We start from the raw sequence: 27,611 nt of genomic DNA, 5'->3' as shown, positions 1-27,611 counted from the left end.
AGCTCACTGGCTGAGCACGGGGCGGCCGGTCTCTAAAAGGACAAAAAAAACCCAAAAAAAACTGGCAGTTAGATTGGACCATGACATAGCAGAAGTAAAGTTTCCTGAACAGAAGAAAATGATTTACAGGGGGTTACCAAGAAATATAGTCTATTTTGAAAGCAGATATCTGTAGAACATTATTAACCATATATATTTAAACATATATGTGTGTATAAAGTAGTATTAGATGTGTATGTGCTACTTAGTTTTATCCCAACCTCCAATTTTGAAAAAGACATTCATCTTCCAATTTTGGTTTTATCAGCCAGGGTACTTCTCAGAAAGCCCATGAGTGATAGTAATTACTATTATATCAAAAGTAACCTATTTCTGGGCCAGCCCCGTGGCTCACTCGGGAGAGTGCAGCGCTGTTAGCGCCGAGGCCGCAGGTTCGGATCCTATATAGGGATGGCCGGTGCACTCACTGGCTGAGCGTGTGTGGACTATCCTGTGCTTAGGGTTGTGATCCCCTTACTGGTCCAAAAAAAAAAAAAAAAAGTAACCTATTTCTTCAGATGAGGCCACTAAACATTCATGTATGCTGTGCTCTGTGTATGTTCAGTCTGATTTAGTTCCCAACCTAATTAGGCTAGCTTAATTCCCGGCTGCTTTATCAGCTAATAACCATTAGAGATTTTGATTAACTTTTACAGAACACGCTCACCACAGAGCTGCAAGAAATGGATAATTCTGTGCTCCAGAGAAATCAGACTGGTCGGACCAGTGGTGATGCCAGTTTGTGTTTTCCTTAACATTTACCTGTACCTGACACCCACTCCTACATATTTTTATAGGGAAAATAGAGTGCTAAAATTGCTGTTCACACCAAACATTGAGAATGTATTTTTAGATAAATAACACAATTAGCCCAGTCTTTTTATGTAATGACATGAACCATAAAAACATTTTGTGGTCAACAGAACCAGACCCATTATTTTCTTCAACTATTAACTGAAATCTGCCTGTCAGTGATGGAGGCTCACTGTGTTTATTTTACAGACATCAGAGTTGGTCATCACAATGTGATTGATAATAAAAGCTACCCTATCGCGACTACATAGTGTTGTATTAAGATAAGCTTGGAAAATATTGACAGTTGGATTCAGTGTTTAGCATAGAGTTTTATTTGTGTTGCATGTGATCACTTCTCAACACTGGCCAATACCAACATTGCTGGAAGGAGAGGCCCCTACAGTATTCACTGCAGACCAGCAAGAGATGATGGGGGCAGGCTTGCTTAACCTGACCTCATCTGCCTCCTCGCTGGAGAGGACAGAAAGTTAAAAATGACATTTTGCAGACCCCACACTTTGTATCTAGAGATGGGAATGTGAACCGACTAGAGGCACCTGTGCAAAATTAGAAAGCTGGACATGAAGCAGAGGCCTTCTCTGTGCAGTTTTTGGCTGGCAGGCAAGGTGTGAAATGGGAGGTAGTTTTGTTTTTTTTTGTTTGGTCAAGCTTTATTAAGGTATAACTGACAAATTAAAATTGTATACATTTAAGGTGTACAAATGGATGTTTTGATACACATATACACTGTTAAATGATAACCACAATCAAGCTAATTAACATATCCATCACATATAGTTACCTTGTGTGTGTGTGTGTGTGTGTGTGTGTGTGTGTGTGTGTGTGTAGTAAGAACACACAGGATCTACTCTTAGCAAATTTCAAGGATACAATACAGTATCGTTAACTATGGTCACCATGCTGTACATTAGGTATTCAGAACTTATTCATCTTACAACTGAAAGTTGGTATCCTTTGACCAACATCTTCCCATTTCCTCCACATCTTGACCCTTGTTTCTATTAGTTCCACTTTTTTAGATCCCACATGTAAGTGAGATCATACAGTATTTATCTTTCTGTGTCTGGCTTATTTCACTTAGCATAATATCCTCCAGATTCATCTACGTTGTCACAAATGACAGGATGTCCTTCTTAAAGCTGCATAATATTCCATTGTGCATATATACCACATTTCCTTTATCCACTCACCCATCGATGGACACTTAGGTTATTTCCACATCTTGGCTATTGTGAATAATGCTACAATGAACATGAGAGTGCAGAGACCGCTTCTAGATAGTGATTTCGTTTCCTTTGGATATATACTCAGAAGTGGGGTTGCTGGGGCCGGCCCGGTGGCGCACTGCTACAGTGTGCCGCTTGGGAGCGCGGCGGCGCTCCCGCCGAGGGTTCGGATCCCACATACAGACCGGTTTCCGCTCATTGGCTGAGCGAGGTGCGGGTGCAACACCGAGGGTTGCGATCCCGTTGCCGGTCCCGGTCCGGTACGGGTGCGACACTGAGGGTTGCGATCCGTTGCTGGACACGAAAAAAGACAAAAAGGAAAAAAAAAAAAAAAGAAGTGGGGTTGCTGGATCACAATGGTAGTTCTATTTTTAATTTTGGGGGGAGCCTCCATATTGTTTTTCATAATGGTTGTACTCAGTGGAGGGTTTTCTGTAACCACATCCTAAGACCATTCTCCTGAGTGCTGACAGGCATCGTGGTGGCAGTTGCCTCTTGATTCAGGCTTTCTGACCCAGGAAGGAAGTGGGTTCTTGAATCCGCAGCTCCAGCTAATGTCCTCTGAGTTGGCAACTTCCCCGGAGGACCACTTCTCCACTGTTCTGGGGGTTGCTCCTCCAGCCCACCAGTGATTCTGTGAGCACTCAATTCCCTATCCCTCCTCTATGAAAGGCCTACAGTGGTTGCTGTCTCTCACACTGAACCCTTTTTTATTCACAGCAGAAATCCTGCATCTTTTGAAAATACTAAAAAATGCAAATGCAGTTATCCTTCCTGTGTTTACTTTCCAACTACTCAACCTTCTAAACACCTCAGGATGGGTGGCAAGTGCCGAAACGGCACAGATGGAACATGTGGTGGAGGACTGCACAAGCCCCTGGAGAAAACAGAAACACAGAGGCCACTCAGCAAGTGGAGAACTAGCACAGCGCCAGGGGTAAGGTGAGACCAACTCTGCCACAGAGAAGAGGAGAAAGGAAGATGGGAGGATGCACAGGAAAACTAACACCAGAACGGCTGAATTGAAATGGATGTAATGGGCCGATCAGCCAGGAGACCACCCGAGACACGTGTGACTTCTGGAAAACAGGCTCACTGCTTTACTTACTTATTTATGTATTTCAACTTAATAATATATTTTATTTAACCCAATATAGTCAAACTATTATCATTTCAACATGTAACATGTAATCAATATAAAAATTATTGATGGGACATTTTATGTTCTTTTATTTTTTATACCAAGCTTTTGAAACCCAGTCTCACTGCTTTAAAGTCAAACCTCACATGGGTTAAGGCAAAGCCAAAAAAAGAAGGTGTAATGGTAGCAGCACCTTTATGGATGAATGATTTAATTGAGTACTTCCAGGCTGTGGTTTCACAGTGATTTAGACTTTCAGTTAAAGGGAAAGGCCAGAGGCTTTCTATTTGGTGTAAACCCAGCAATTCTGACTTCCATTCCCAATGCTGTTGCTGCTACTAATTGGATGGGCAAATCCCTAATCTGTCTCCTGAGTGTGTGTCAAGACTGTCCTACCAGACAACAAGCCCCTTGGTAACAACAGCAGCAGCTGCCCTTTAGTGAGGCCCCACCGCAGCCTGCACACCCTATGCATGCCATATAACCTCACACATTCCATCAGATGGATGTCATTAAATAGGTCCAGGCCTCCATCGTCCCTCACCTGGATGCTGCTCAGCCTCTTGCCTACTCCTTCTGTCCATGCCCTTCCTCTCCCCTCTCCAACTATTCTAAACACAACTGCCAAGGTAATCCTTTAAACCTTAAGTTAGGCCATGCCACTCTTCAACTCAGTCTCTCTCCCCACCATTGCCATGGCTTCTCCTTCTATCCAGAATAAAAGCCCAGGTCTGTACAGTGCCCTATAAAGCCCCCCAGAATCTGCTCCCTGCACATCTCTCTAATCACACCATCTGCTAGTCCCCTGGCTCACTCTGCTGCAGCTACATGAGCCTCCTTGCTATTCCTCCGACACCACAAGACCTCCGCTCTGTGATTCCTCTGCACAGAATGCCCATCTTCACCAGATAGCTACATGGCCTTCTTCCTTAGCCCCTGCAGGTATTTGCACCAGTGTTGCCTTATCAGTGATGACTTCTCCAACTCTACCCTTCTTAAAATTGCAGTCTTACCATGCATCGCCACCTATATAACATATTCATTCATTTTGTTTACTATATGTCACCCTTCTCTAGCTCCTTGTGGATAGGAATTACTTTGTTCAAAGCTCAACTGCCACATAATAGGCACTTAGTAAATATTTGTTGAATGTAATGAGTAGACGAAGAATCCAGGGGATTAGGTAACTTGCTCACGTCTGCACAGGTACTAAAAGGCAGTGCTAGGGGCCAAACTCAGGTTCCCTCTGACTCAGAGGCCCGCACTCTGTCCACAGAACCCAAAACCCTCCTTCCACAGCCCAGGGGCTGTTAGAGACATAGCAGGCTTAAGCTAAACCTCTAAACTGATGTGAGTCTAATGGCTTTCTGTACTCTCTGCACTGAGGAGAAGTGCTCACCTTAGATGCAAGGCCCAATCAACACTGCATCCTGACCAGAGAGAGAGAGTGCATGACCTTAGAAACAGTGGGACCCCATTTCTAAGGACTGTTCCTGTCCTTCTCTTCCAATCCTTCCTTAAATGCCCCAACAGCCAAAAAACATCAGATGTACACACAGGTCTAATGCAAAAAGCTGGGCACAGCCTGAGAGCTCTGTAGTTTTAGTCTACTTACTAACCTCAGTGAGATGGCTTCTGCACATTACCTCCGATTCTGGCTGAAGGGATTGTATGGGTCTGAGCCAAGAACTCTGCTGCTCGCAGGATGAAGGAGAGGGTGGGAGGGCTCCTGCAGCACCACGAGGGGTCTGAGGAGGGAGCAGTGGAGGGTTTACAGCCCAAAGTTGTATAGAAATTGAAGCAGCAGTAGCACAGGATGGGCAAAATCCTGTTAGAACCAGCCGACCCCCACCTCCACACCCCCTGCTTGAATAAATGAAATATGTCTTTCTTGTTACACCCTAAGTTGAGATCTTTGTATTTTTTAAAATTAAGTGAATTAATATAAATAATACACTTAGAATACTACCTGCCACACTGTAAGTACCACATTTCTATAGCTATTATCATAATGGGATTTAAATGCTATATCTTCTTAGCAATAGCCAAAAGCTCAAAAAGGGTCCTGTCAGGTAGGAAATACAAGTATCTAACCTGCATATGCTTTAAGAACCTGAGTTTTCAAAAAAGCATTTATTTATCTTCCCAGTACTGTTCCAAAAAATAAATAAGACTAAGCTGTAAGCTTTTGGTAGACAAGGATCTGGACTTATTTCTATTGGGATGTTGAAATGGTTATTCTGCATGAGATAATTACAGTAAGGTTATTTTTATTATAGTTATGTTGATTATGGTGGTAATGTTACATTATTTAAAATAACTATATACGTGAAACCAAAGAAACCTTTTTCAAGTAAATGGGCAGTATAAGTCCCAGATATGAGCACTATCCTTCTGATTGCCATTGTTGCTGGGAAGAAATGTGGCAGACCTCAGGAAAAAAGTCACAAACATTTAATAACCAATGGAAGAAATAGAATAAAAAGAAATGTAAAGGCAGTGTAATTTAATGATAGCAACAGAAATACAGAGGCTAGGTGATTTTATTAATCATCTACAGTGGCTGCCAACCAGAACTTTCTGCTGGAAACCAGTGAAGGTGAGAGACTAAGAAACTATCCCTCAAACCAGACCCATTTAAAGAAGAGAGATTTTGAATTAAAAAAAAAAAAAAAAGAAGAGACAAATCCTGTAGGGTAGCAGTGAGGTGGGATATGGTATTATCCCTACCACTCAATTCAAGTCATTGCTTTTTTTCAAAATACCTTCTTCATATTAAAGACTCAGCACCATGATGCCTTTTACGTGAGAAAAGAATGAAAAAAAGAATAGTAGTTGCAGCACTAAATATCATGCACGGCACAAAACATCTTACATCTGATGCAAGAAACAGATTATTTTCAGGCATCTCCAAATGAATGTCACCCACAAAGCCTCTCCCTGAGTCTCTGAAATAAGTAATTTTCTTTAACGCAAAGATACTGTATGATACACAGTCGACAGGCATTATGTTTTGTTGTTTTGTTTCCTTCCAGAGATGCCCTGTGAGTTACTGACGGAGTACATAAGCCATGCAGTGCAGTGAATGAGCAAGCATGCTTGTGGCTGTGAGATCTATGGAGCTCTTCAAACGGCTGTGTTTCTAAAGAATGTTTAAGCTTAAGGAGTTTCAAGCAACCTGATACTGATGGATCTGGTGTGCTGTATTTGCCAAGAAGGCACTTCCCTTATGAATGCAAATGTAGGTCAGGGCTCCTTTGACTCCAGAGATCAAGTTGTGGAGAGGAGATACAAAAAGTATTTGTGTTTTTATAAGCATGTGCTCCTTAAAGGACAAAACACTGGAAATACTCAGAAACAAGCCTCATACTTCCATAAGAGCAAACAATGAAGCAAGCATAAGTCTTGATTTTGTAGGTAGGATTTATGTTCCCTGTAAAGAAGTCAACCTTGATGATGAGAGGCATTCCAGTTATCACGTATTCTGCAATTAAGATGTGGGCAAAAGCTAATTCTAAGAAATGGCCTCGACAGCAAGCTCTGTCTTGATGCACATTCCCACCAAAGTGTCTTTCAGATACAGTAAGAGCTGTGCTTTCTGTGCTACAAAAAAAAAAAAAAAAAAAAAAAAAAAAAAAAAAAAAATAAAAAAAAAAAAAAAAAAATAAAAAAAAAAAAAAAAAAATAAAAAAAAAAAAAAAAAAATAAAAAAAAAAAAAAAAAAATAAAAAAAAAAAAAAAAAAATAAAAAAAAAAAAAAAAAAAAAAAAAAAAAAACATGACTAAGCCAGGGGCAGTCCTCTTCTGACTGTGCTAAGTGCATTCCAATTATCTTTATTGTTTACTCAGCACACAACCATTGCTGGCCTGAAATTAGTTGAACCTAACAAATCAAAATACAACAAGAATCAACAGAAACTTAAAATTATGACCCGCGGTCCTGCTACACCAGCTCATCTATTGTTAATGCCCAAAGCCACAAAAAGCATCACTGCTTTAATGAGAATAGCAATTAACTTTGGTAAAGCCTTTTATGACTTTCAAAGTGCTTTCCCATCCCACAACCCCTTTCATCTCCTGGGAGATTAGGGGCCTGGAAAGTGGGTGTTATGCTCATCTCTCCTTACAGGTTGCCAGCAAAAACTCAGAAACTTGGTGGCTTACTGAAGAAGACACACCGGGTGATAGAACTAGGACTTTTTCAATTCCAGTTACTACTCATGCTTTAATGCATTTATTTCTTATCTAAAAAAAAAATATATATATATATATATATATATATCTCCCATGATATTGTTAACAGTAGGGCTGCCTGGTGAAAATTTTGCAGTCTGATGCATTTTTCTAACGATGGTATATCCCATTTCTACTTTTTGGTGCCAGGAACTTCAGGGTAGCATTTCTATCTTGTATATCACAGGGCAGGCAGCCTCTGGCCTCTTTCCTTGGACTCCCCCCTCCAAGTAAAGGGGAAGAAGGAAAGGAGAGCAAGTGGCCCCTGGCTGTCTCCTGTGGGGCAGGGCTGGGAGCTCTAGAGGGACCAGAAGGGACCAGAAGCTGTATAGGTGAAAGAAGCCTCTGCTTCCTTCCTCTGGAAGCATCAAGGCCATCAATCAGAGCAAGTCCAAAGAGCCACTAGTAGTAGAAAAGGTGACTGACAACCTCGCTTACCATCAAAACCATCAACATCACCTCACCCCAGGTCTCTTAAAACTGGGAGGTGACGGAATCTGAGAGACAGTAAACAAATTATAAACCCATTTAACTCAGAGACATTTCAGGGGATGGTTTTGTAGAAGTTTTAGGGATTTCTTTATGTTCCACTCTCCCCATTACTCTCTAGTGTGTAGTGTGTTTATCTTCCTCTTGGAGTGTGGCCTTGATGCTGAAGTCTTCAGGAATCAAGGTGGGCACCATAACCGAGTTGAAAGGAAAGACAGGCTAAACTGAGGAGAGGCAAGGAAAGGGATCTTGGGATATCCTCTAGCTTGTCCAAACCAGTGCAGCAGGGTCTCAAGGATCCAGCAGTGTCCCAAGAGCCCTGAGTGGCTTGCTCCCTGTCTAGGACTAAATCCTAGGGAGGTATACTAAATCTAGGGAAGTAGACTAGATTAGTGTTTCTTACTGTGCACTACTAGCATTTTGAACAGGAACATTTGTGCTGCGGGACTGTCCCACACAATACAGGCTATTGACACCCCTGGCTTCCAGCTACTAAATATGAGCAGCATCCTCTCCCAACCCTGTGACCCCCACCCCATGGTTGAGAACCACTGAACTAGATAATTTCTAGGACTTCCCATGCTTAAAATTTCTCAGGTCTATGCTTAGACCAGAATGGTATTAGGTGAAAAGTGAAAGTGCCCTGAGGTGGCAAAAAGGTTACAAAGAAACATGCAAGTATTAAAGAATGCATTCAGCTGCAAATAACAAAAACCAGACAAACTAGGCTTCACTAGATAGGGGCTTGTTTTTCTCTCATATGAGAAAGTCCTGAGGAAGGCAGGCCACAGTGGATGACAGTTCAGTAATACCCTCAGGGACCCAGGGTCCTTTTATTTTTGTACTTTGCCATTCTTACCATGATGGTTTTTATCCTCATGTCATCTCATGATTTCAAAATTTCTGCTTTACCTCTGGGTGTCACATCCAGGTTCCAGGCAGGAAGAAGGCAAAAAGGCTAGTCTTTTCCCATCTTGGGTATGTCTTTTTATTCCGAAACGGAAGCCTTTCTCAGCAGACTTGTGCTTTATCTAACTTGCCACACTGCATTGCACAGCCACCATTGGCTGGAAGGTGGTTAGGAAAATTGAGCATTCAGATTCCCAGTCTCTACAGTAGAGAGAGCTGGGGGAGACAGTGCTGGGGAATGGGCTCTGGGAAAGCCTACCTCAAGTACCTATCACAGGAATCTTTATCCAATTGTGTTCATATTCCACAAAGAAGCTGGTTTATATCTTATATTCAATAATTCTGAAAACATTAATGAGTGGCCTGCAGGAGTTTATTTCTCCTTGCCTGTTCTAATTCAAAAAAGAATCCATCTAATCAACTGAAACAGTGACCAAAACAGTATTCTCATTTTGGATACAATTTCAGATTAGTAAACTTGAAATCATCTGCTTTTACCTCTCTGCATAACAGGTTTCAGCAGAAGACTTCATATCATTCTCTATAACACATTTCTCTCTCTTAAAAACAAAACAAGGGTGGGCCAGCCCGGTGGCACACTGCTACAGTGCGCCGCTTGGGAAGCGCGGCGGCACTCCCGCTGAGGGTTCGGATCCCGCGTGCAGACCGGCCGCTCACTGGCTGAGCGAGGAGCGGGGGCGACGCCGAGGGTTGCGATCCCGTTGCCGGTCCCGGTCCGGTGTGGGCGCGACACTGAGGGTTGCGATCCATTGCCAGTCACGAAAAAAGACAAAAAGACAAAAAAAAAAAAAACAAGGGGCTGGCTGGTTAGCTCAGTCAGTAGAGCGTGGTGCTGATAACACCAAGGTCGAGGGCTCGAATGTCCATACAGGTCAGCTGCCAAAAACAAACAAACAAAGAAACAAAACAAAACTTGCCATTTAGCATAAAAGCAAAATGTACACAAGGTAAAAGAAAATAAAAAGGGAAATCTATTATCTGCACAAAGTGATGTTTGAATTAAGTATTGTAATTATACATTGCAGACCTATTAGATATACAAAATTTATGCATTGTTGTACCTAGGTTTTCACGAGTGCCTTGAACATAGCAGGAAAATTATATCTTAATTAAATTAATAATTAGCCTTCTTACATTCCCCTTTACCTGAGAGCTAAGTATTTTCTCAAAATACTTAGCTCCTTAGCTGCAGAAAAGCAAGAGATAAATACATATGCATATTCTAAAACATTTCCAAATAAAGTGATATAAGACTGGCTTCAAGTAACCCAAGAGAATAGGGAGAAGGGGGTGGTAGATGAAATAAGATTGACCATGAGTTCATAATTATTGAGTCTGGGAGTGAGGTAACATGTGGGTGACTTATACTATTTTAATTTTGGAATTTGCCACAATAGTAAGTTTTATTTTGTTTTGTTTTAAATAGCTCTGGAACTGATACTAATATATACTTCATGGCTGAGCCTCAAAAACATTATGCTGAATGACAGTAGCCAGACACACAAAAAACCCATATACTGTTTGATTCTATTTATGGAGGCAGAAAGGAGACCAAAGGTTGCCTGAAGCTAGGGGTGGGAGCAAGACTGATCACAAATGGGCTCGAACAAACTTTCTGGAGTGATGAAAATGTTCTAAAACTGTATTGGGGCTGCACACTCAATAAATTTACTTAAAAATCACAGAACTGCACCTTTACAATGGATAAATTTTATGGTATGTGAATTATACCTTGCAGGGCTCTTAATCCTGTTCGTGATGCCAATTGTAAAGCTACTCGACCCCTACTAAGCCAGCTGTGGTGCTCTTTTACCTGCTGGTAATCCTGTACCGACTGGGCTGATTGCCGAGCTAAGGCTGGGTCTGGAGCCCACAGACCCCTCAAGCCCGTTTACAGGCTGGGTCCCCAGACTCCTCACACGCCAGGCTGGGTCACCAGACCTCTTCACGCAGGTCTATGAGCTGGGTAACCGGCCAAAAGGTCCTTGGAGTCATAGGTTGGAAAGCATGGCTGTGCTGGGCAGACACCCAAGGCCGTTGCCCCCCACCCCCACTTGCTTCACCAAACTCCTCTCTCCCTCTCTCTCTCTCTCTCTAAAGAACACAAAAGCAACAAAACTAAAAAGATACATTGGCGCACATGCGCACTAAGACTTGCAGGAAAAGTATTTTAAAAAGCCAATTCAGACAAAAGGACAGTTTCCAAGGATTTCAGTGATTCCCTATCATCACAGAAAAGCATTGTCTAGTCATTTAAATCATTTCTTGTAATCTTTCTACAAATCTGAACATCAGCAAAAGCAAACAAAGTTCTGTTTAGGTTCAGCTGAAGCAGTCAGCCACCTCTTCTGCAGAGTAAGAACTCACCAGGAGTCTGGAGCTCACCAGGGCAAGGAGCAGGAGAGCCACAGAGCAGGAGACAGATGGAAAAAAGCAAGGTATGCGGATAGATAGTTAAATAGAGAGACAGACAGACAGACAGACAGTGGTTTAAAATCTCAAAGTCTATTTTAAATATCTGAAATTATCAGCTTGTGTAATTTTTTGTTTGTTTTTTAACAATTACATTAAATCCATTCCATTCATGATCACCTCAGATTAAACTTACCTAGTAAGAAGAGAGAAAATTAATGTGAAAGTTCATTTTCTTTTGCAAGAGAAAGCATCTCTGACAAGTTATAATTTACACCAAAACACAATAAAGGAAGCTATAAACTGATCCAGAACAGGGGGTGTTATGTCTGGGGCAGAAGCTGTGGATGCTGCAAAGAAAGAAGTACCACACTAATTTTTCATCAGAATTCTCAGATGTTCTATCAAACAATAAATGCTAGTGTTTACACTTAGATGCTGGGAAAATCCTCTTATCTGCAGACAGTATACGTTTTTCAAATTCTGAAACTTAATAAAATTTGTTCATTGTCACCTGAAAAACAGATAGTAGGATTTATATTTAAAATTTCCCCAGTACACATTCCTGGAAGGGGGAGGGGAGCAGAGACAGACTTCCTGGGCCTGGCCCCAGGTGGTCCCACCCATCATATCTCTGCCTGCATCTCGGTGTTTACACACTGACTTCAATTAGCTTCCTGTAGGATTGTTATCAACAGGATCCCAGCTGGGGATTTGCTCAGCCCTCTGACAGCACTTGGTCATTCAACAGAACCTCACCTACTATGTACCCTACATGACCCCACAACCCAAAGTTGTTTTCCCAAATGAAATTCCTAAGTACTTTAATTTAAAAAAGAAAAGAGCTTGCTAATTCTCCTCTTCAGTGTTCCTGAGACCAGGAGAAAATACAACTCCAAAGTTTTCATTTTGCACATGGGAAGACAAATTCAGTAAAATGTCCTAAAGACCTAAGGTGGCCCTAGGATTCTTGCCTTTCTTTACCGTGGGCCCCTGGGGTTGCACACAAGCACACACACCAGACTGGAGTCAGGCCCTGGACACCAATCCTGACTCCACAATGACTAGATGTGGGCACCTGGGCAAGTTAGAAACGGTCTGAGTCTCAGTTTCCTCACCTAGAAAAAATGGGAATGATACTGTAACTCACAGGTGGACGTAAAGTTTACTTTAAATAAAGAAAAAGTGTCCTAGACAGCATGCAGGGCTAGTGTTCAACAAATGCAATTAATTGAATGCAATAAATAAAATAAAATAAATTCAGTGAGCTGAATGTAATATAATTATATTCTGGTATTAAATTCCTATAAAGCACTATGATAGAGTCTCAGTTCGATAAGTAAAAAGCACTATTTTCACATCCTGTAGTAGAAAAATAAGCCTACAGAAGAGTACTGTAAAATACTATGAAAGCAAGCCTTCCCTATCCCTGAAGCTCCAGTGGGAGCTACTTGCAGAGTTGTCAAGTCAATTCCATTTGTTTACTACCATTCAGAACCCAGGGCACAGTACGGGCTGGCATCTACCTGCTCAGAGGTGAGCCAAGCAACAGAACTGGACCTGGTTCAGCCCTGGTAAATACCTAGAGGATCTGCATATTTTTGTTTTTGTTTCTGTTTTTGGCAGCTGTCTGGTATGGGGTTACCTAGAAGAGATTAGGTCAATATGGGGTTTGACACACTCCTTCCCTGCCATGGAAGCGTTTCCCCCATACCTGCCTCCCCCAGAGACCCAGTTTTGAAGTTGGACCAGTGCTCCTCCAAGCCACGGGGTTCATGCCAAATCAGGTGCTTGGAGTAGCCACTTGGCTTCTTTATCTGATGCCAAATGTTCCCTGTCTGGGCCCAAAACCAGCAATCAATTTCCTCTTCCTGGACTATCTAAATATTGCGATTGATCTAAAATTCTCTCTGATGTTGCAACGACTTTCCTAACATCAGTCCTAACGGGTGTTTTATTTTTCATGTAGGATAAATCCAAATAATAACATTCAGAGGCAGGTGCTGCTTTAAAACCGGGGGCTGGAGCAGAGTGGCCTCTAAACCGACCATCCTAATGAAGGCAAGAAGTCCACACTGCTGGGATGGTGTGGAGAGCAAGAGAGATTGCAGGAGAGCAGAGAATCCCATAGGATCCACTTTTCCAATTGGATAGCACTGCCTGTGCGCCAAAGTTCCCCCATGAGGACAAGCTTGATTGTTGATAATCTCACAACAGAAAACAGAGTTCACTTTCATGGTCTTTGTGAGTCCGTATAACACTGCTTAGAGGATCATGACACAGATTCTCTCCTTCACCAAACTTGAGTCAGGCTCCTCTGAGCCCTCTTCTTTTTTCTTTTTTTTTTTTTTTTTTTTTTTGTTTTTGAGACTGGCCGCACCGCACTCAGCCAGTGAGCGCAGTGGCCATCCCTATATAGGATCCGAACCTGCGGTGGGAGCACTGCTGCACTCCCAGCGCTGCACTCACCCGAGTACGCCTTGGGCTCGGCCCTGAGCCCTCTTCTTGATGAATAGGCTTTGGCTCCTGTCCTGGCCAGGCCTGCATAGCCCAGTGTTAGCAAGAATCCTGCTAAGTCAGATTAGAGAGAATCCTCACACCCTTGATATCTGATCACCATCAATATCTGATCAAAGTCCTCATCCCCCAGATGATATCTGATCACCCCCGCCTGCCTTCAGCAAGAATACTGTTGTTTTGGCAAGAATTCTCCCTTGCCTTGATGTCTCCTCTTAGCAATTTTCCATCCACCAACCCCCACAACCCCAACCTGCTCCTTGGCTATCTATCCCCACTCATTCTTTCTGTATTGAGTTGAGCCCAATCTCTCTCTCCTACTTTGAGAGTCTTGACACCTATCACAATAGGCATGAATAAAGCCTTCTGTATGATTTTAATGAGTGTTAGAATAACTTTTTCTTTAACAATTGTGATGGTTCAAATAGTGGCCTGGAAAAAGTTAGGTACACGTCCTAATAACTGCAACCTGTGAGTATTACCTTATATGGCAAAAAAAAACCCTGTTATTAAGTTAAGGATTGTGTGAGAAGAAGCTTATCCTGGACTATCCCAGTGGGTCCTAAATGCAGTCACATGTATCCTTATAAGAGAGAGGCAAAGGGAATTTGGGGACATAGACGCAGAGAGACACACACAAGAGAAGTCAAAGAGAAGACGGAGACAGAGATTAGAGCGGTGCAACCTCAAGCCAAGAAGTACACACAGCCACCACTAGCACAGGCGAGGAACAGAATTTCCCCTGGAACTTCTGGAGAGAGCATGGCCCTGCCAACACCTTGAGTTTGGACTTCTGGCCTCTGGAACTGTGAGAGAATAAATTCCTGTTACCTAAGCCACCAAGTTTGTGGTAATTTGTTACAACAGCCACAGGAAACCAATACAGGGATAGAAGTGAGAGGTGGGTTTTGCAGCCCACTGAAGTGTTAAGGAGCAGTATATTCAAACCTATCCTTTGCCATTTTTACAATAAGTTTGTATTTTTTTTATAATAAAAACTAGTAACTAAAAACAATAAAACACTAGTATATGTACGGGGGAGAGCAAAGACATAAGAAGGTATCTACAGGGTAGAAAGACAGCTGAGGAGACACAAGACCTTCACCTGCTATTTCTCAACCTGAAGAACAACATTTAACTAGGTCCTAAAATGTACTCACTCCTAAGTCTAGCTCATTACAGAAAAAAAAGGTATCAAATGTTCCAGTTCCTCTAGAGGGGCAGAGGGTCTGTTTGGAACCTCTGAAAGAGGCGTGGACTAGTTTCATGTTGAAGAATTTTAGTTTCTTCATCTGGTTTAAAGATATTTACTACACTTCACGGGAATGATCATATATTAACTGATCATTTCAAGGAAATAAAATGCCACAAAAATATAACTTTTAAGGAAAAAGCAGTAGGAAGCACAACTGCAAGGACAAAATGTGGCAAGTGACTAAAGCAGCCCTCCGGTGGGGTGCGTGTGCTCTCTCCAGTGAGCAAAATCGGGCGTGACTACACTCCCCAGTGCACTCCCAGACCGCAGCCACCTGGGCACCAACAGAACTCGTCCTGTAGTTTTTGCCTGGTCACCTGGTGTTAAGAGCCATCACCTGAGAGGTAATACAATGAACCATCCAATAATCCTTTATAAACACCTCAAAGGCGAGGAGTCAGCGACAAGCTTTCTAGCCGTATCTCCTGTTACTCTCTTTCACAAAATCTGTAATCTGGCCGGACAGCTCACCTCTCTATTTCCAAACACGGCTTTGTCTCCCAGCCCCGGTGCTCCCTCCAGAAATGCCCTTGTAATGGAGAAAAAAACACCTTTCCCTCACCCATCGCTAGGTCATGGCTGAAGTCCCTACGACAAAAGACAGATTAACAAAAGAAAAGCAAAAGACAGGACAAAACAAACAAAGAAATTTATTTAATATAAGATTTACATGACATGGAGCCTTTTCATAAGGAGATGAAGAACCAAAGAAACAGGGAAATCTGTGCATTTTTTATGGTAGGTTTGATGAAGAAGTGGATAGTCATGGAGAAGTATGATTGGATACAAAAGTAAGATTTAATGGTAATAAACTGGAGGAAACACAGCAAATCCTGTTCAGATTCTTCTCTGTGACCCTTTGTCTTCAGGGAGAAGGATGTTTTTTTCCTCTGGGTATAGGGAGGGCCCCTCTCACATGAGGGGATCTTATGACCTGTTTCAGGGGAAAGTCAGAAAAATCCTTCCTAGGTTGTATGACCTGCTTTAGGGGAGCAGGGCAGGGGAAGGTGAGAGTGACTTCCCTGCTTCTGCAGTTTTCTCAAATTCATTCATCTTAAAATATTTTGGGGTCACATGCCCTGAACCCCATTGCCCTCCCTTCTATAATTCCTGCCTGTGGAAATCCAGGCTGTATTCATTTTCTAGGGTTATCATAACAAATTACCACAAACTTGTGGCTTAAAACAACAGAAATGTATTCTCTCACAGTTCTGGAGGTCAGAAGTCCAAGACCAAGGCATTGGCAGGGCTGTGCTGGCTCTGGAGCTCTTGGAGAGATCTGTCCCTCACCTCTTCCAGCTTCTGATGACTGCGGCGTTCCTTCACTAGTGGCCGCATCACTCCCATCTCTGCCTCCCTGGTCACACGGCCTCCTCTTTTCCTGTCTGTGTCAAATCTCCCTCTGCCTCACTCTTAGAGGACACTTGCCACTGGGTTTAGGGATCACCCAAATAATCCAGGATGATCTCCTCATCTCAAAATCCTTAACTTAATCACATCTGCAAAAACCCTTTTTCTAAATAAGAGAACATTCACAGATTTCAGGGATTAGGACATCGTTATTAGTCCGTTTCTGTTGCTTATAACAAAATACCTGGAACTGAGTAATTTATAAAGAAAATGAAATGTATTGCTTACAGTTTCAAAGGCTGGAAAGTCCAAAGTCCAGGGAACACATCTGGTGAGGGTCTTCTTTGGTGGTGGCTTTACAGCAATGCAGGGGTCTCACATGGCAGAAAATGATGGAGCAGAGAGAGAGAGAGACTCTCATGTGCTCTCCCATTAAAGCCCTCAGAACTATGCCTATACCACCATTATTAATCTATTCTCTAGTTCACCATCCTTGAATCTAATCACCTCTTCAAGGACCCACCTTTTGATTACCATAATAGGACTTCCCACCCTCAACAGTTACAGTGGGGAATGAGATCAGGGCAGGCAGGGGCGGATACAATTCAATCCACTGCAAATATGAATGTGTCTTTACAGGGGCTGCCATTCAACAAACTACACAGGCCAAGCTGAGATGTCACCTCTCCCCAGAAGCCTTCCCTGGTCTCATTTTCTGAACCTCAGAAGGTGGGGTTTTTTTGTCCTCTCCCAGACACACCCCACAGCTTCCCATCCCTGCAGCTGTGCTTGGTCCAGCTGGGTCGGCCAGCCCACTGCTTTCCTAAAGAGGGACCTCCCAGGGCAGGTGCTCCCCAGGGTAAGGAGGAGGTAAGGAGTTAAACTCATAACCACAGTCACCACACTGTATCACAATGGCCATCTGCTAGTGAGGACCGTGTCCCCACTATCATCTGAGCATCTCGAGGACAGAGTCCACATCTCACTCACCTGCACCCCCTGCACCTCACCAGAGTACCTATAAACAAAGGGCTTCAATGACATTATGTTCATCAAATAAAAGAATGGATCTATCACTCACACAAACATATTGCTGTGTGTATTGCTACTCATTGTGAGGGATCACGTACCTGTGTACTGCACAATATCTGGTGCAGAAGATAAATATTTACAGGGTTCTCACCCATTCAACCAACAGTCCCTGTCAGTAACATCTATTAAACTGATTTAATGGCCCAGTAATGGGTTGAAAACCACAGCTTGAAAAACACTGACCAAGATGATAGCTAAGGTCCACCTCTAAATTCTGTGATAAACAACAGCTGGAAAAATAAACTGGCATGCAATCAAACTGTGGCAATCTTGACCAATCTGAATGACCAGAAAACTAAGATTAAGGGAACATGCCTGTATAAATGCAAGGTGCTTAGAGGGCATTGGGTAAAATAAAATATGAACCTTGGGTAGCATACATTAGTCATGTTGTCTGCACAGGAATAAATTTGCTAAACAGACCGTAAATCCATTGGACAGTACAGGCCATAGAATCACTGAGTAGCAAGTGGTCCTAAGAGTTCTGGTCACCTTTGGTTGGTGTTAATTCCTTCACCTCTAATACCTGCTCATGTCCACCCGAAGCCACAAGGTCTTCATAAAATTCTCATAAGAAAATATTTAAATGGCTCCACAGTCTGACAGAGCTTTCAAATTACCACTGGACACAAAGGCTTCCCCAGACCTGCAGCCTGCCCCACAGCCTCCTTCCCTCCTGCTCTGTTTACCATCCACTAGCCTCTCCATCCTCCTTCCTGTATGTCCCGCTCTACCCAAAAGTACAGGACCTTGCTCTCAGTGGCTGTCCAAATCCCCACTAAATGTTACCTGATACCATCTTAAGGTATTCTCTTTTCCAAAGATATTTTTATGTTGATCAGGAATTCTGAAAGGCCTAAAACTTAGAAGATTCAAAAGAATAAACTGCTAATCATGAAACCGTAGGCACAGGAGACTAAGTAGTCATATTAAGGGGAAAACTTTTTCTAGACTTCTTCAAAACACACCTAATAGGGAGGCAGATCTCCACCTACTTGAAAGTGAGCCAGCCCTGGGGATGGATATCAATCCATGGGCAGCTGGCATCCTTAATAATGAACAACTTCCTTCTGTTCTGTCAAGAGCAGAGACAAAGACATGATTCAGGGGCACTCAAACTGAATTATTGTCTTTGTTTAAACCTTCTCTCTCAGGCAGAGCTGGCAGCTGCAGCAGCCAGTCCAAGGAAGGACCAAAGTTCTCAAAAGAAAGCAGTTCAAGTACCCAGGCAGCCAACACAAGAGGCTCTGCCTCAACTTCCTGCCCAGCCCTGTGGCACTGGTACCCTTCCAGGGGTGATGCCCTGGGCATGTATAGACTGCCCTCGACCTGGCACCAAGAGGAAGGCAATGTGCTCCACCATGAAAAGGGTTACAAGTCCCACCAAGTTTACCTGTCAACTCACATTCAAAAGAAACCACCTCTGGAACAGGATTTTCAAACTGCAGGTCATGGCCCATTTGTGGGTCATAGGAATAAGTTAATTGGTCACAGGCAGCATTTTAAACAATGAAATATAGAATGGGATAGGATAGGATAGACCAATATGTGTCACATATATTTTGGGAAACACTTGTTTCGCTTGTGTGTGTTTATCTATGTATGTGTATATCCTGTGTCACTATGTAAAATGTATTTCTTATAGTGGGTCACAGTCAAAGCTTGAAAGCCACTGTTCTTGAGCAAAAATGAATCAAGTATAAATCCAAAGAATTATTAAAACTATAAGTAATATTTCTTTTTGGAATGCCAATAATTATCCAAAGTACCTTGGACAGTGTCTACAAACCAAGTCAGCCTTTGCCAAGCATAGCTCTGGAGTCATAAGATGTATTTTCAGAGATATGAGAATTTTTACATTCTGTGTTCTTAATGAGAATCTAACAAACTGAACATATTCAAAATAATCTGGATGCCTCCCTCATAATTCCATTATGTCAGGTAATTTAAATGTTCATTCACGTTTGCATTTGTGTTTATCATCAAGTGCAGATGGGTGAAATCATGAGAACAAAATGGTGCAGGCTTCATCTGGCAACTCCGCACTGGACACAACTGAAGGACAGGCTAGGGCAGAGGGGTGCAGAGGGGTCTCAGTCATCCAGATAGAGATGACTGGGAGAACTGAGTCACTATCCAGCACTTGGTATCACATGCATGCTGAACAAGGAACCTGGGCCACAGCACTTAGTACCAAGTCAAGTAGCAAAGGGTACACTGTGGATTCCATCTCTGTACATACAAACTTGCAGCAATTTCTTCATGGTAAATGTAAAAGTAAATACAATTAAATAAGTGATTTTTTTACATATCATAGAATAAAGAAATTGACTTGCTGTTTTATAATTTACTTCACTAATTTCATATACTTTTCCTATCATATTGCTGAAGACAATTTTTTTCCTTCCAGTATGTCTAGAAATTAAATTGGGTTGGGGGAAGAGAGCATGAAGACTACACCGAGGGGTTACATGTTCATGTCCTCTCACACGTGTATGATTCTTGATCAACGGAGAGAAGTTCAAGCACAGATAAAACGAAATGGCAGGTGACTCACCTTTTTTTTTTATTTGACCATGGAATGCTTTATCTGATTTGCTTTGTGACTAATTCATTTCCTTAATTATAATTGCCCCAGAACAATATTAAATGAATTTATATTCCCAGTTATCTGAAGCGGGAGGTCCCAGAATACATGGAATGTTAAAAGGAAGCCATACTGAATTTTTTCATTGCTGAGAAAAGTTGGTAGGAGTGAATACTGAGACGAGCTGCCTGGAAGAAAATTCAGCAATATGTATCCAAAGCCTTAATCTGTTGTTTGCTCTTTGATTCAGAAACTCTACTTTTAGGAAATGATTCTAAAGTAATAACTCTGAATGTCTGTCAGAAAGGATTTAATTGCAAGAATATCTAATACCAGGGGACTGATTAATGGGATGGTACAGTCTTATATTTGTGCTAGTGCTGATGCTGACAATGTGGTGGTAGATAACAGTACTCAGTGCTTACTGTATGCAAGGCTCTATTCTAAGCACTCAACATCTATCATCTCATTTAATTCTCAAAACACACCAGCGTGGTTGGTCTTAGTATTCTCCCAATTTTACAGATGAATAAACCAAGGCAGAAAACTATTCAATAATTTGCCCAGTTAATCATTTGCAGGACTGAGGTATGAACCCAGAGAGCCCAACTCTACAGCCCGTGTTCTTCAGCACTATCCTCTCAATGGATCACCAGTAGTTGCTATGGACCTCCCAAAATTCATATGTTGCAATCAAATCCCCAGTGTGACGGTATTTGGAAATGACCTTTGGGAGGTAATGAGGTCATGAGAGTAGAGCATCACATGAGAGAGCTTGCTTTCTCTCTCTCTGCTCTCCAAATGTGAGGATACAAGAGGCATCCTGATCTTAGACTTCCCAGCCTCCAAAACTGTGAGAAATAAATGATTGTTTCTGCCACCAGTCTATGGTATTCTGTTATAGCAGCCTGAACTAAGATAGAAGTCATGTAAAATTATGTGATATCTATATCATAGAAACATGACATGAGATATTACAATGTGAACAAAGCAGGTTATAAAATATCATATACTATAATCCCATTTTTGTAAAATTCTTAAAAGACTGGCAGCCTATGTATCAAAATGTGGTTGTTGCTGATATCTTTTATTTATTCAAATTTTCTTTAATTAAATAATTTTTCAAAGTTGAAAACAACATGTCAATTAAAAAAACATGTTCCAGGTAATCCACACTATAGTTATTAAGAGTTGCATTATATGCAAAATTACAGCATATTTTTGGTGAGGATTAGTAACTCACCTCTCTGTTGCTTTCTGGTGTGACTTTCATTTAATAGCACTTCACTGTAAAATAAAAGGTAACTTAATCATGCCAACCTATCTAAGAATTCAGACGCCTCTGGAATCTTTATTCCAGCTCACATCCCTTTCTGCCGCATCAGGGTTGTCTAGATGGTTTCCTCCAGGCTGGCCTGTGACAACAGGCAGGCAGATTTGTAGGGCAGCACAGAAGCCTCCACAGTGACCCCCTTCCCAACAGATGTGACAGTGCCCAGAAGCAGGGTGGTGTGAAGAGGCAGCTGCCCTTTGTCTACAGCAGAAAAGCCCAAGCCCTGGAGGCCTGGCCTGTGGCCACAATAAATGTGCTTCTTCCCTTTGAAGAAAGGAGGGAATGAAGGAAAATCCAAATCCAACCAAAAAAACTCAGGCCCATTCCACACCTGCTTTTGAACAGTATCAGTATTTTTTCTCTGCTTAGAGAAGGGATTTCCCCAGCAATAGGCTCAGAATAGGAGTTGCTATGCATGGCCTGAGTGCCCCGACTCAGCATTACTGGCTATGACTTCTCTCCAAACAACATAGTGCTTACTGCTAAATGCAAGATGCAGACACTGAGCATATGAGCTTCACACAGTTTTGGCTGCTTGCAATTCTCCACTTGTGAGCTTGAGAGAAACAGCTGGAAGAACTTAGTGATCATCTGGTCCAGTGTTTCTCAGAGGGGGTGCCACTGGTATTTGGGGTAGGCCAATAATCACTGGGCTAGGCAGGACAGTCCTGAGCATTTCAAGACGTCCAGTATCCAGACCATTAGTGCCCCAGCCATTAGGTCCCCAGCCACTAGGTCCCCAGCCATTAGTGTCCCCATACACTATGACAACCTAAAATGCTCCCACTCAACATTTCTAAGTGTTCCTGGTTAAGAACCACTTGCCTAGTCCATCACTGAGGTCCAGAGAAGCCATTTGCCTAAGGCCACCTAGGTAGCTAGAGATGGAGCACACGTGTCAAAACACTTAGGTCAGTGTTCTTTCCACTTACCAAACTCCCCTAATTATGCTCATTAGAGCAAGAGACACTTAGAAATTAAGAATAGACTTCACACTTAATGATAGGCTTTATGGCTTCTGGAGTGAAGACTGATGGCTTGAAAATGTTTTCGAATCTCGTTATGGGTATTCTGGCATGTAAGCATAATTCTATTACTATAATTACTTTAAGAGCAAAAAAACAAAATAAAAATAAAGTCTGAATATTCAAGGCTTACGGATGCATTGTGTACTGAACTCATACTGCAAACTATCTGTATCACAGACACTGAGGCAGAGAGAGAGAGAGGTAGATACTTATCTGGAAAGATTTGCATTTTATTAAGAAAATGCTTTCTTTAAAGCACCATCTCTGTAAGCAGTGAAGGAAGTGAGTCCTATATGGGATAGCCTTTACGTCAAGATTTTTAAAAATCAAGATTCTCCTCTAACTCAAACTGATACTCATCATTCTGAATATAAAATCTAAGTTTATATTTGAAATAATTTCTTGCTAGTCCGTAAAGGACTTGTAACAAAATCATCCCAAAGAATGACATAAACATCTACCTTCCTCCATGTAGTAAGAGCACCACATATTTTACAATTCACACATTGAATTTAGGGCACTAGCGTGACATGAACTCTTTCACTGAAGTTTTGGAGGGAAAAAACCAAACACTTCAGCATATAAATTCTTTAGCAGTGCTTTATTCATGATTCTTCTAATGGCATATAGTTTTTCCCTTGCTTCTCTAACTTGCAAAGCACATAGTGCTGCCTCTTTATTGAGTTATGCAATTTACCAATTTACACAATTTACCATCACTACAAACTCCAGACACTAGAAACAAGGAAGGAGGAGGAGAGATAAGAAAGGTTAGAGAGAGAAAGAGAGAGAGGGCAGAACTACAGAAGATACAATGCCAAAAATAAAATTAGTCTACAGAAATTTCAGGTAAAATTCAAAAAGCACTTTGAACCTGGCATCCAATCTTGTTCTTGTATATGCACATACATGTGTGCAAATGTCACCTCTCCTTTCATAAAATCAAATTAATAATCACTAGTAGTATTCATTTTCATTTCAAAAACCTGCAAGGGCATACATCTACATCCAGGAAACAGTGCATTTCAAAGACACCACTCTCACTGCATGTGGTTGGGAGAACTTTCCTGTCCATGACCACAGTCCAAAACAGAGCAGTTTTACAAAAGAGGAGATACTCACGGGGACTTGGTTCTGCAATCAGGATGCCCTGGGCCTCACAAAGGCAAAGCCGCAGAGCCAGGGCTTTGTGTGGATGGTGGGATGACGGGAGGGTCTGCTGGGGAACAGTCTCAGGCCCCTCTGACATTTACATGTCAATGGCCAAACCCACGCTCCTATGCTCCTCCGCCCGGCAGGCAGCCGGGCAGCCAGCTGTGGCCCTGTCTGGCAGCCTGGCCCTAGGATTTGTTCTGCTCCCTTCTTCAAGGAGCCTTGAATCCGCCGGCTGCCAGCATGCATTTGGCAAACTCATTAGGAGGGATTTGTCACCCTCTCAGAGCCCTGAGCCTAAGAAAATACATCAGCAATCTGGCAGGCAGGCTTTTCAAATTATCCAAGGACACCAAACTGGGAGAGATGAATGCTTTAGATAAGACCCATGAGACAGAATCAGAATTCCAAGTTGTCTGGGTTGGAAAAAATGAGCCCAAAGGAAAAAATATTTCAGAAAAATAAATGTTCCATCTTTCTGTTAGGCTCAAAAAGCAACTGCTCTGGAGTTTCAGTTTGTTTAGAAATCAACTTGAAACAGCGGTGTGACGTGAGTGCCAAACTGTGAACAAACTTAATTTTAGGTTCATTATCAGAAACATAGTATCATAAACAAGGGGTGGGGACTGGGAAGAACAGATGGTCTGTGTACTATTCTACCTGGAGGAGTAGGTATCCAAGAGGGTGAACATTCTGTGAGTGCCAAACTGTGAACAAACTTAATTTTAGGTTCATTATCAGAAACATAGTATCATAAACAAGGGGTGGGGACTGGGGAGAACAGATGGTCTGTGTACTATTCTACCTGGAGGAGTAGGTATCCAAGAGGGTGAACATTCTAGAAATCCTGTCCTATGAGGAAGAAATGATTTGGGCAGGGTTGGAGTAGGAGCATGGCTGCCCTCAACACATGAAGGACACAAAGATTTATTCTGGGGGCTCCAGACAGCGGAATAAAGGAGTGATGATTGGATGGAGATAGCATCTGCACAAGCTAGGGAGAATTTCGAACAACAAAAAATTCTGGCCCCTGTGTGTCAGTGGTCCAGAGGCTTGGGGGAGGAGGTTCCTGGCTAGTGCTGGCGCAAGCCAGCTGGGTTTCAACTGTGCCTTAGCATCTGATGTGGGAAGACCACCTTAAGAATGGATTCTCAGGATTTTTAGAACTAGAAACAAAACAACTATGGAATAAAAATGTTGATTTAAAAAGCAACATAATCTGTGTAGTGTAGAAAGAATGATTTATATTGGGATGAGGCCACTCTTATAATGCTCAAAAACAGTCCAAGCATTAGTCATTTCTGAAATTACAAACTGCAGGTCTATGACCCATTTATTTATGGTTTGAAAATAGCAAGGTTGGCTCACTGGATTCCATTCCCTTAAATTCCTTTTTCTTTCTTCCCCCATTTCTCAAAAAACTGCTGATATAATTTGGGTCACTTACAGCCCTAACATTTACAGTGTTTTACGGTCAATTGAATTTTGTGAATATTTCATAGGGCAGAATCTCATTGCCAGTTTAGTACTCAGAAGCAGAGGAGGGAGGGAGTCCCCAGGAAGTGCCTTCTGAGTGTGTGTGCAGGGGCCTGGGTGGACACCGACTGTTTCCACCTTATGAGGGGCAGTAGTAAAAATCTTCCCTCCCTGGAAAGCTTATCTTTCTGCCTCTGTTGTAAAAGAATCAAGGGAGTTGCTTTGACCCATAGTGCCCCCTGGCACTGTTCTGGGTACAAAGCAGACTTGGATACAACTTCACCAAGCTTCACCATATAATAGAAGACAGCAAATACTTAAATGATCACCACCACCACCACTCCACCATCCCTAATGACATTATTATAAAACAGCTACCAACATTTCTATTTTTCTAAAGCCAACAGAGAAAATGCGTAAGATATGTACATATAAAATTTCGGTGATTACTGACAAATTGCCTTCCAAATAGATTATAACAACTTATACTCCCACTAACATTGTCTGGGAGTGTCCATTTTCCTATGTGGCCACTAACGTGGATGTAATCAGTCTTTTTATGTTTTTATTTTATCTTTCAGAACATGATAGGGAAAGAAATCTCATTTTTGTTTACTTTGTATTTCATTTATGTTAGTGAGATGGAGCATGATTGTATTTTTTAAATGCTAGAAAATTTGGGGGAAATATGTCCTAAATTGAAGAACATGGCTAGTTATCTTTGTGGGGTAGGATTATGGGAGACTAATACTTTCCATACTGTGCCCTTCCAAAATGCTTAAAATATGTACGACTTTGCTTTTTTTTTTCCTATTTCAAAGGTAAAGTTTTTAAAAAGTAATTAGTGAGTGAGGTATCTTTTAAAAAAAATCACATGGAATATCATTAAGCATCACTTAGTTATGCAAGGCAGTCTATCAGGTAGAGAATATGCAAAACTGGTTAAGGCACAGTGCTTGATGCTTGTTATTTGGTTGAGCCAATAAAATGTACTCATACCCCCTTTTAAGATGAAGGAAACAATACAGTCCTTGCTAGCAAACCCTTCTCTCACTGAGACAGAACACCCTGTCATTCCTGACCTGGTTCCTTCACATATTGCATTCCCAGTGTGTCCCAACGACCTCAGCTCTCTTTGTTACTCTGTTACAGTACATGCGCTGCCAACATAAGTGGCATTTAGAGCCTGGTAGAGAGTACAGGAGTCATTTTGAAAGAAGCTTGGAATAGAATAGAAGTAACTCCCTTGGAAGGCTGATCTTCTGTGATAGTTACATTTGAGACAGACAATGATCTAAAAGTATAAACAGAGGCCAATGCACACATCTGCTGTTTAGAAACCAGCACTGAAATTGTGAGGGCAAGTCTGTGATGGTACCAGCCCTTTGAGCAAGTTTTTCTCAGATTGAGGAAGGACTTAAGGAAGAGGGGTTCTTTCATCCCAAGTGATAGAAACCAACCTTTACTTTCTTTTTTTTTTTTTTCCTTTTTGTCTTTTTTCGTGNTATCTTTCAGAACATGATAGGGAAAGAAATCTCATTTTTGTTTACTTTGTATTTCATTTATGTTAGTGAGATGGAGCATGATTGTATTTTTTAAATGCTAGAAAATTTTGGGGAAATATGTCCTAAATTGAAGAACATGGCTAGTTATCTTTGTGTGGTAGGATTATGGGAGACTAATACTTTCCATACTGTGCCCTTCCAAAATGCTTAAAATATGTACGACTTTGCTTTTTTTTTCCTATTTCAAAGGTAAAGTTTTTAAAAAGTAATTAGTGAGTGAGGTATCTTTTAAAAAAAATCACATGGAATATCATTAAGCATCACTTAGTTATGCAAGGCAGTCTATCAGGTAGAGAATATGCAAAACTGGTTAAGGCACAGTGCTTGATGCTTGTTATTTGGTTGAGCCAATAAAATGTACTCATACCCCCTTTTAAGATGAAGGAAACAATACAGTCCTTGCTAGCAAACCCTTCTCTCACTGAGACAGAACACCCTGTCATTCCTGACCTGGTTCCTTCACATATTGCATTCCCAGTGTGTCCCAACGACCTCAGCTCTCTTTGTTACTCTGTTACAGTACATGCGCTGCCAACATAAGTGGCATTTAGAGCCTGGTAGAGAGTACAGGAGTCATTTTGAAAGAAGCTTGGAATAGAATAGAAGTAACTCCCTTGGAAGGCTGATCTTCTGTGATAGTTACATTTGAGACAGACAATGATCTAAAAGTATAAACAGAGGCCAATGCACACATCTGCTGTTTAGAAACCAGCACTGAAATTGTGAGGGCAAGTCTGTGATGGTACCAGCCCTTTGAGCAAGTTTTTCTCAGATTGAGGAAGGACTTAAGGAAGAGGGGTTCTTTCATCCCAAGTGATAGAAACCAACCTTTACTTTCTTTTTTTTTTTTTTCCTTTTTGTCTTTTTTCGTGACCGGCAACGGATCGCAACCCTCAGTGTCGCGCCCGCACCGGACCAGGACCGGCAACGGGATCACAACCCTCAGTGCTGCACCCGCACCTCGCTCAGC

The 27,611-nt window shown here is 41.9% G+C and overlaps 1 pseudogene; it reads left to right on the top strand.

The window, feature by feature from the left end:
• The first annotated feature begins 2,898 nt into the window (after positions 1-2,898).
• LOC103586087 overlaps positions 2,899-27,611 on the top strand; it is a 75,871-nt pseudogene continuing 51,158 nt past the window's right edge.

The sequence above is a fragment of the Galeopterus variegatus genome, unplaced genomic scaffold (genome assembly GCF_000696425.1).
Source record: "Galeopterus variegatus unplaced genomic scaffold, G_variegatus-3.0.2 Scaffold305, whole genome shotgun sequence".
Taxonomy (NCBI): Eukaryota; Metazoa; Chordata; class Mammalia; order Dermoptera; family Cynocephalidae; genus Galeopterus; species Galeopterus variegatus.
Note: the sequence above shows the minus strand (reverse complement) of the source record. Positions and strands in the feature narration are given on the sequence as shown.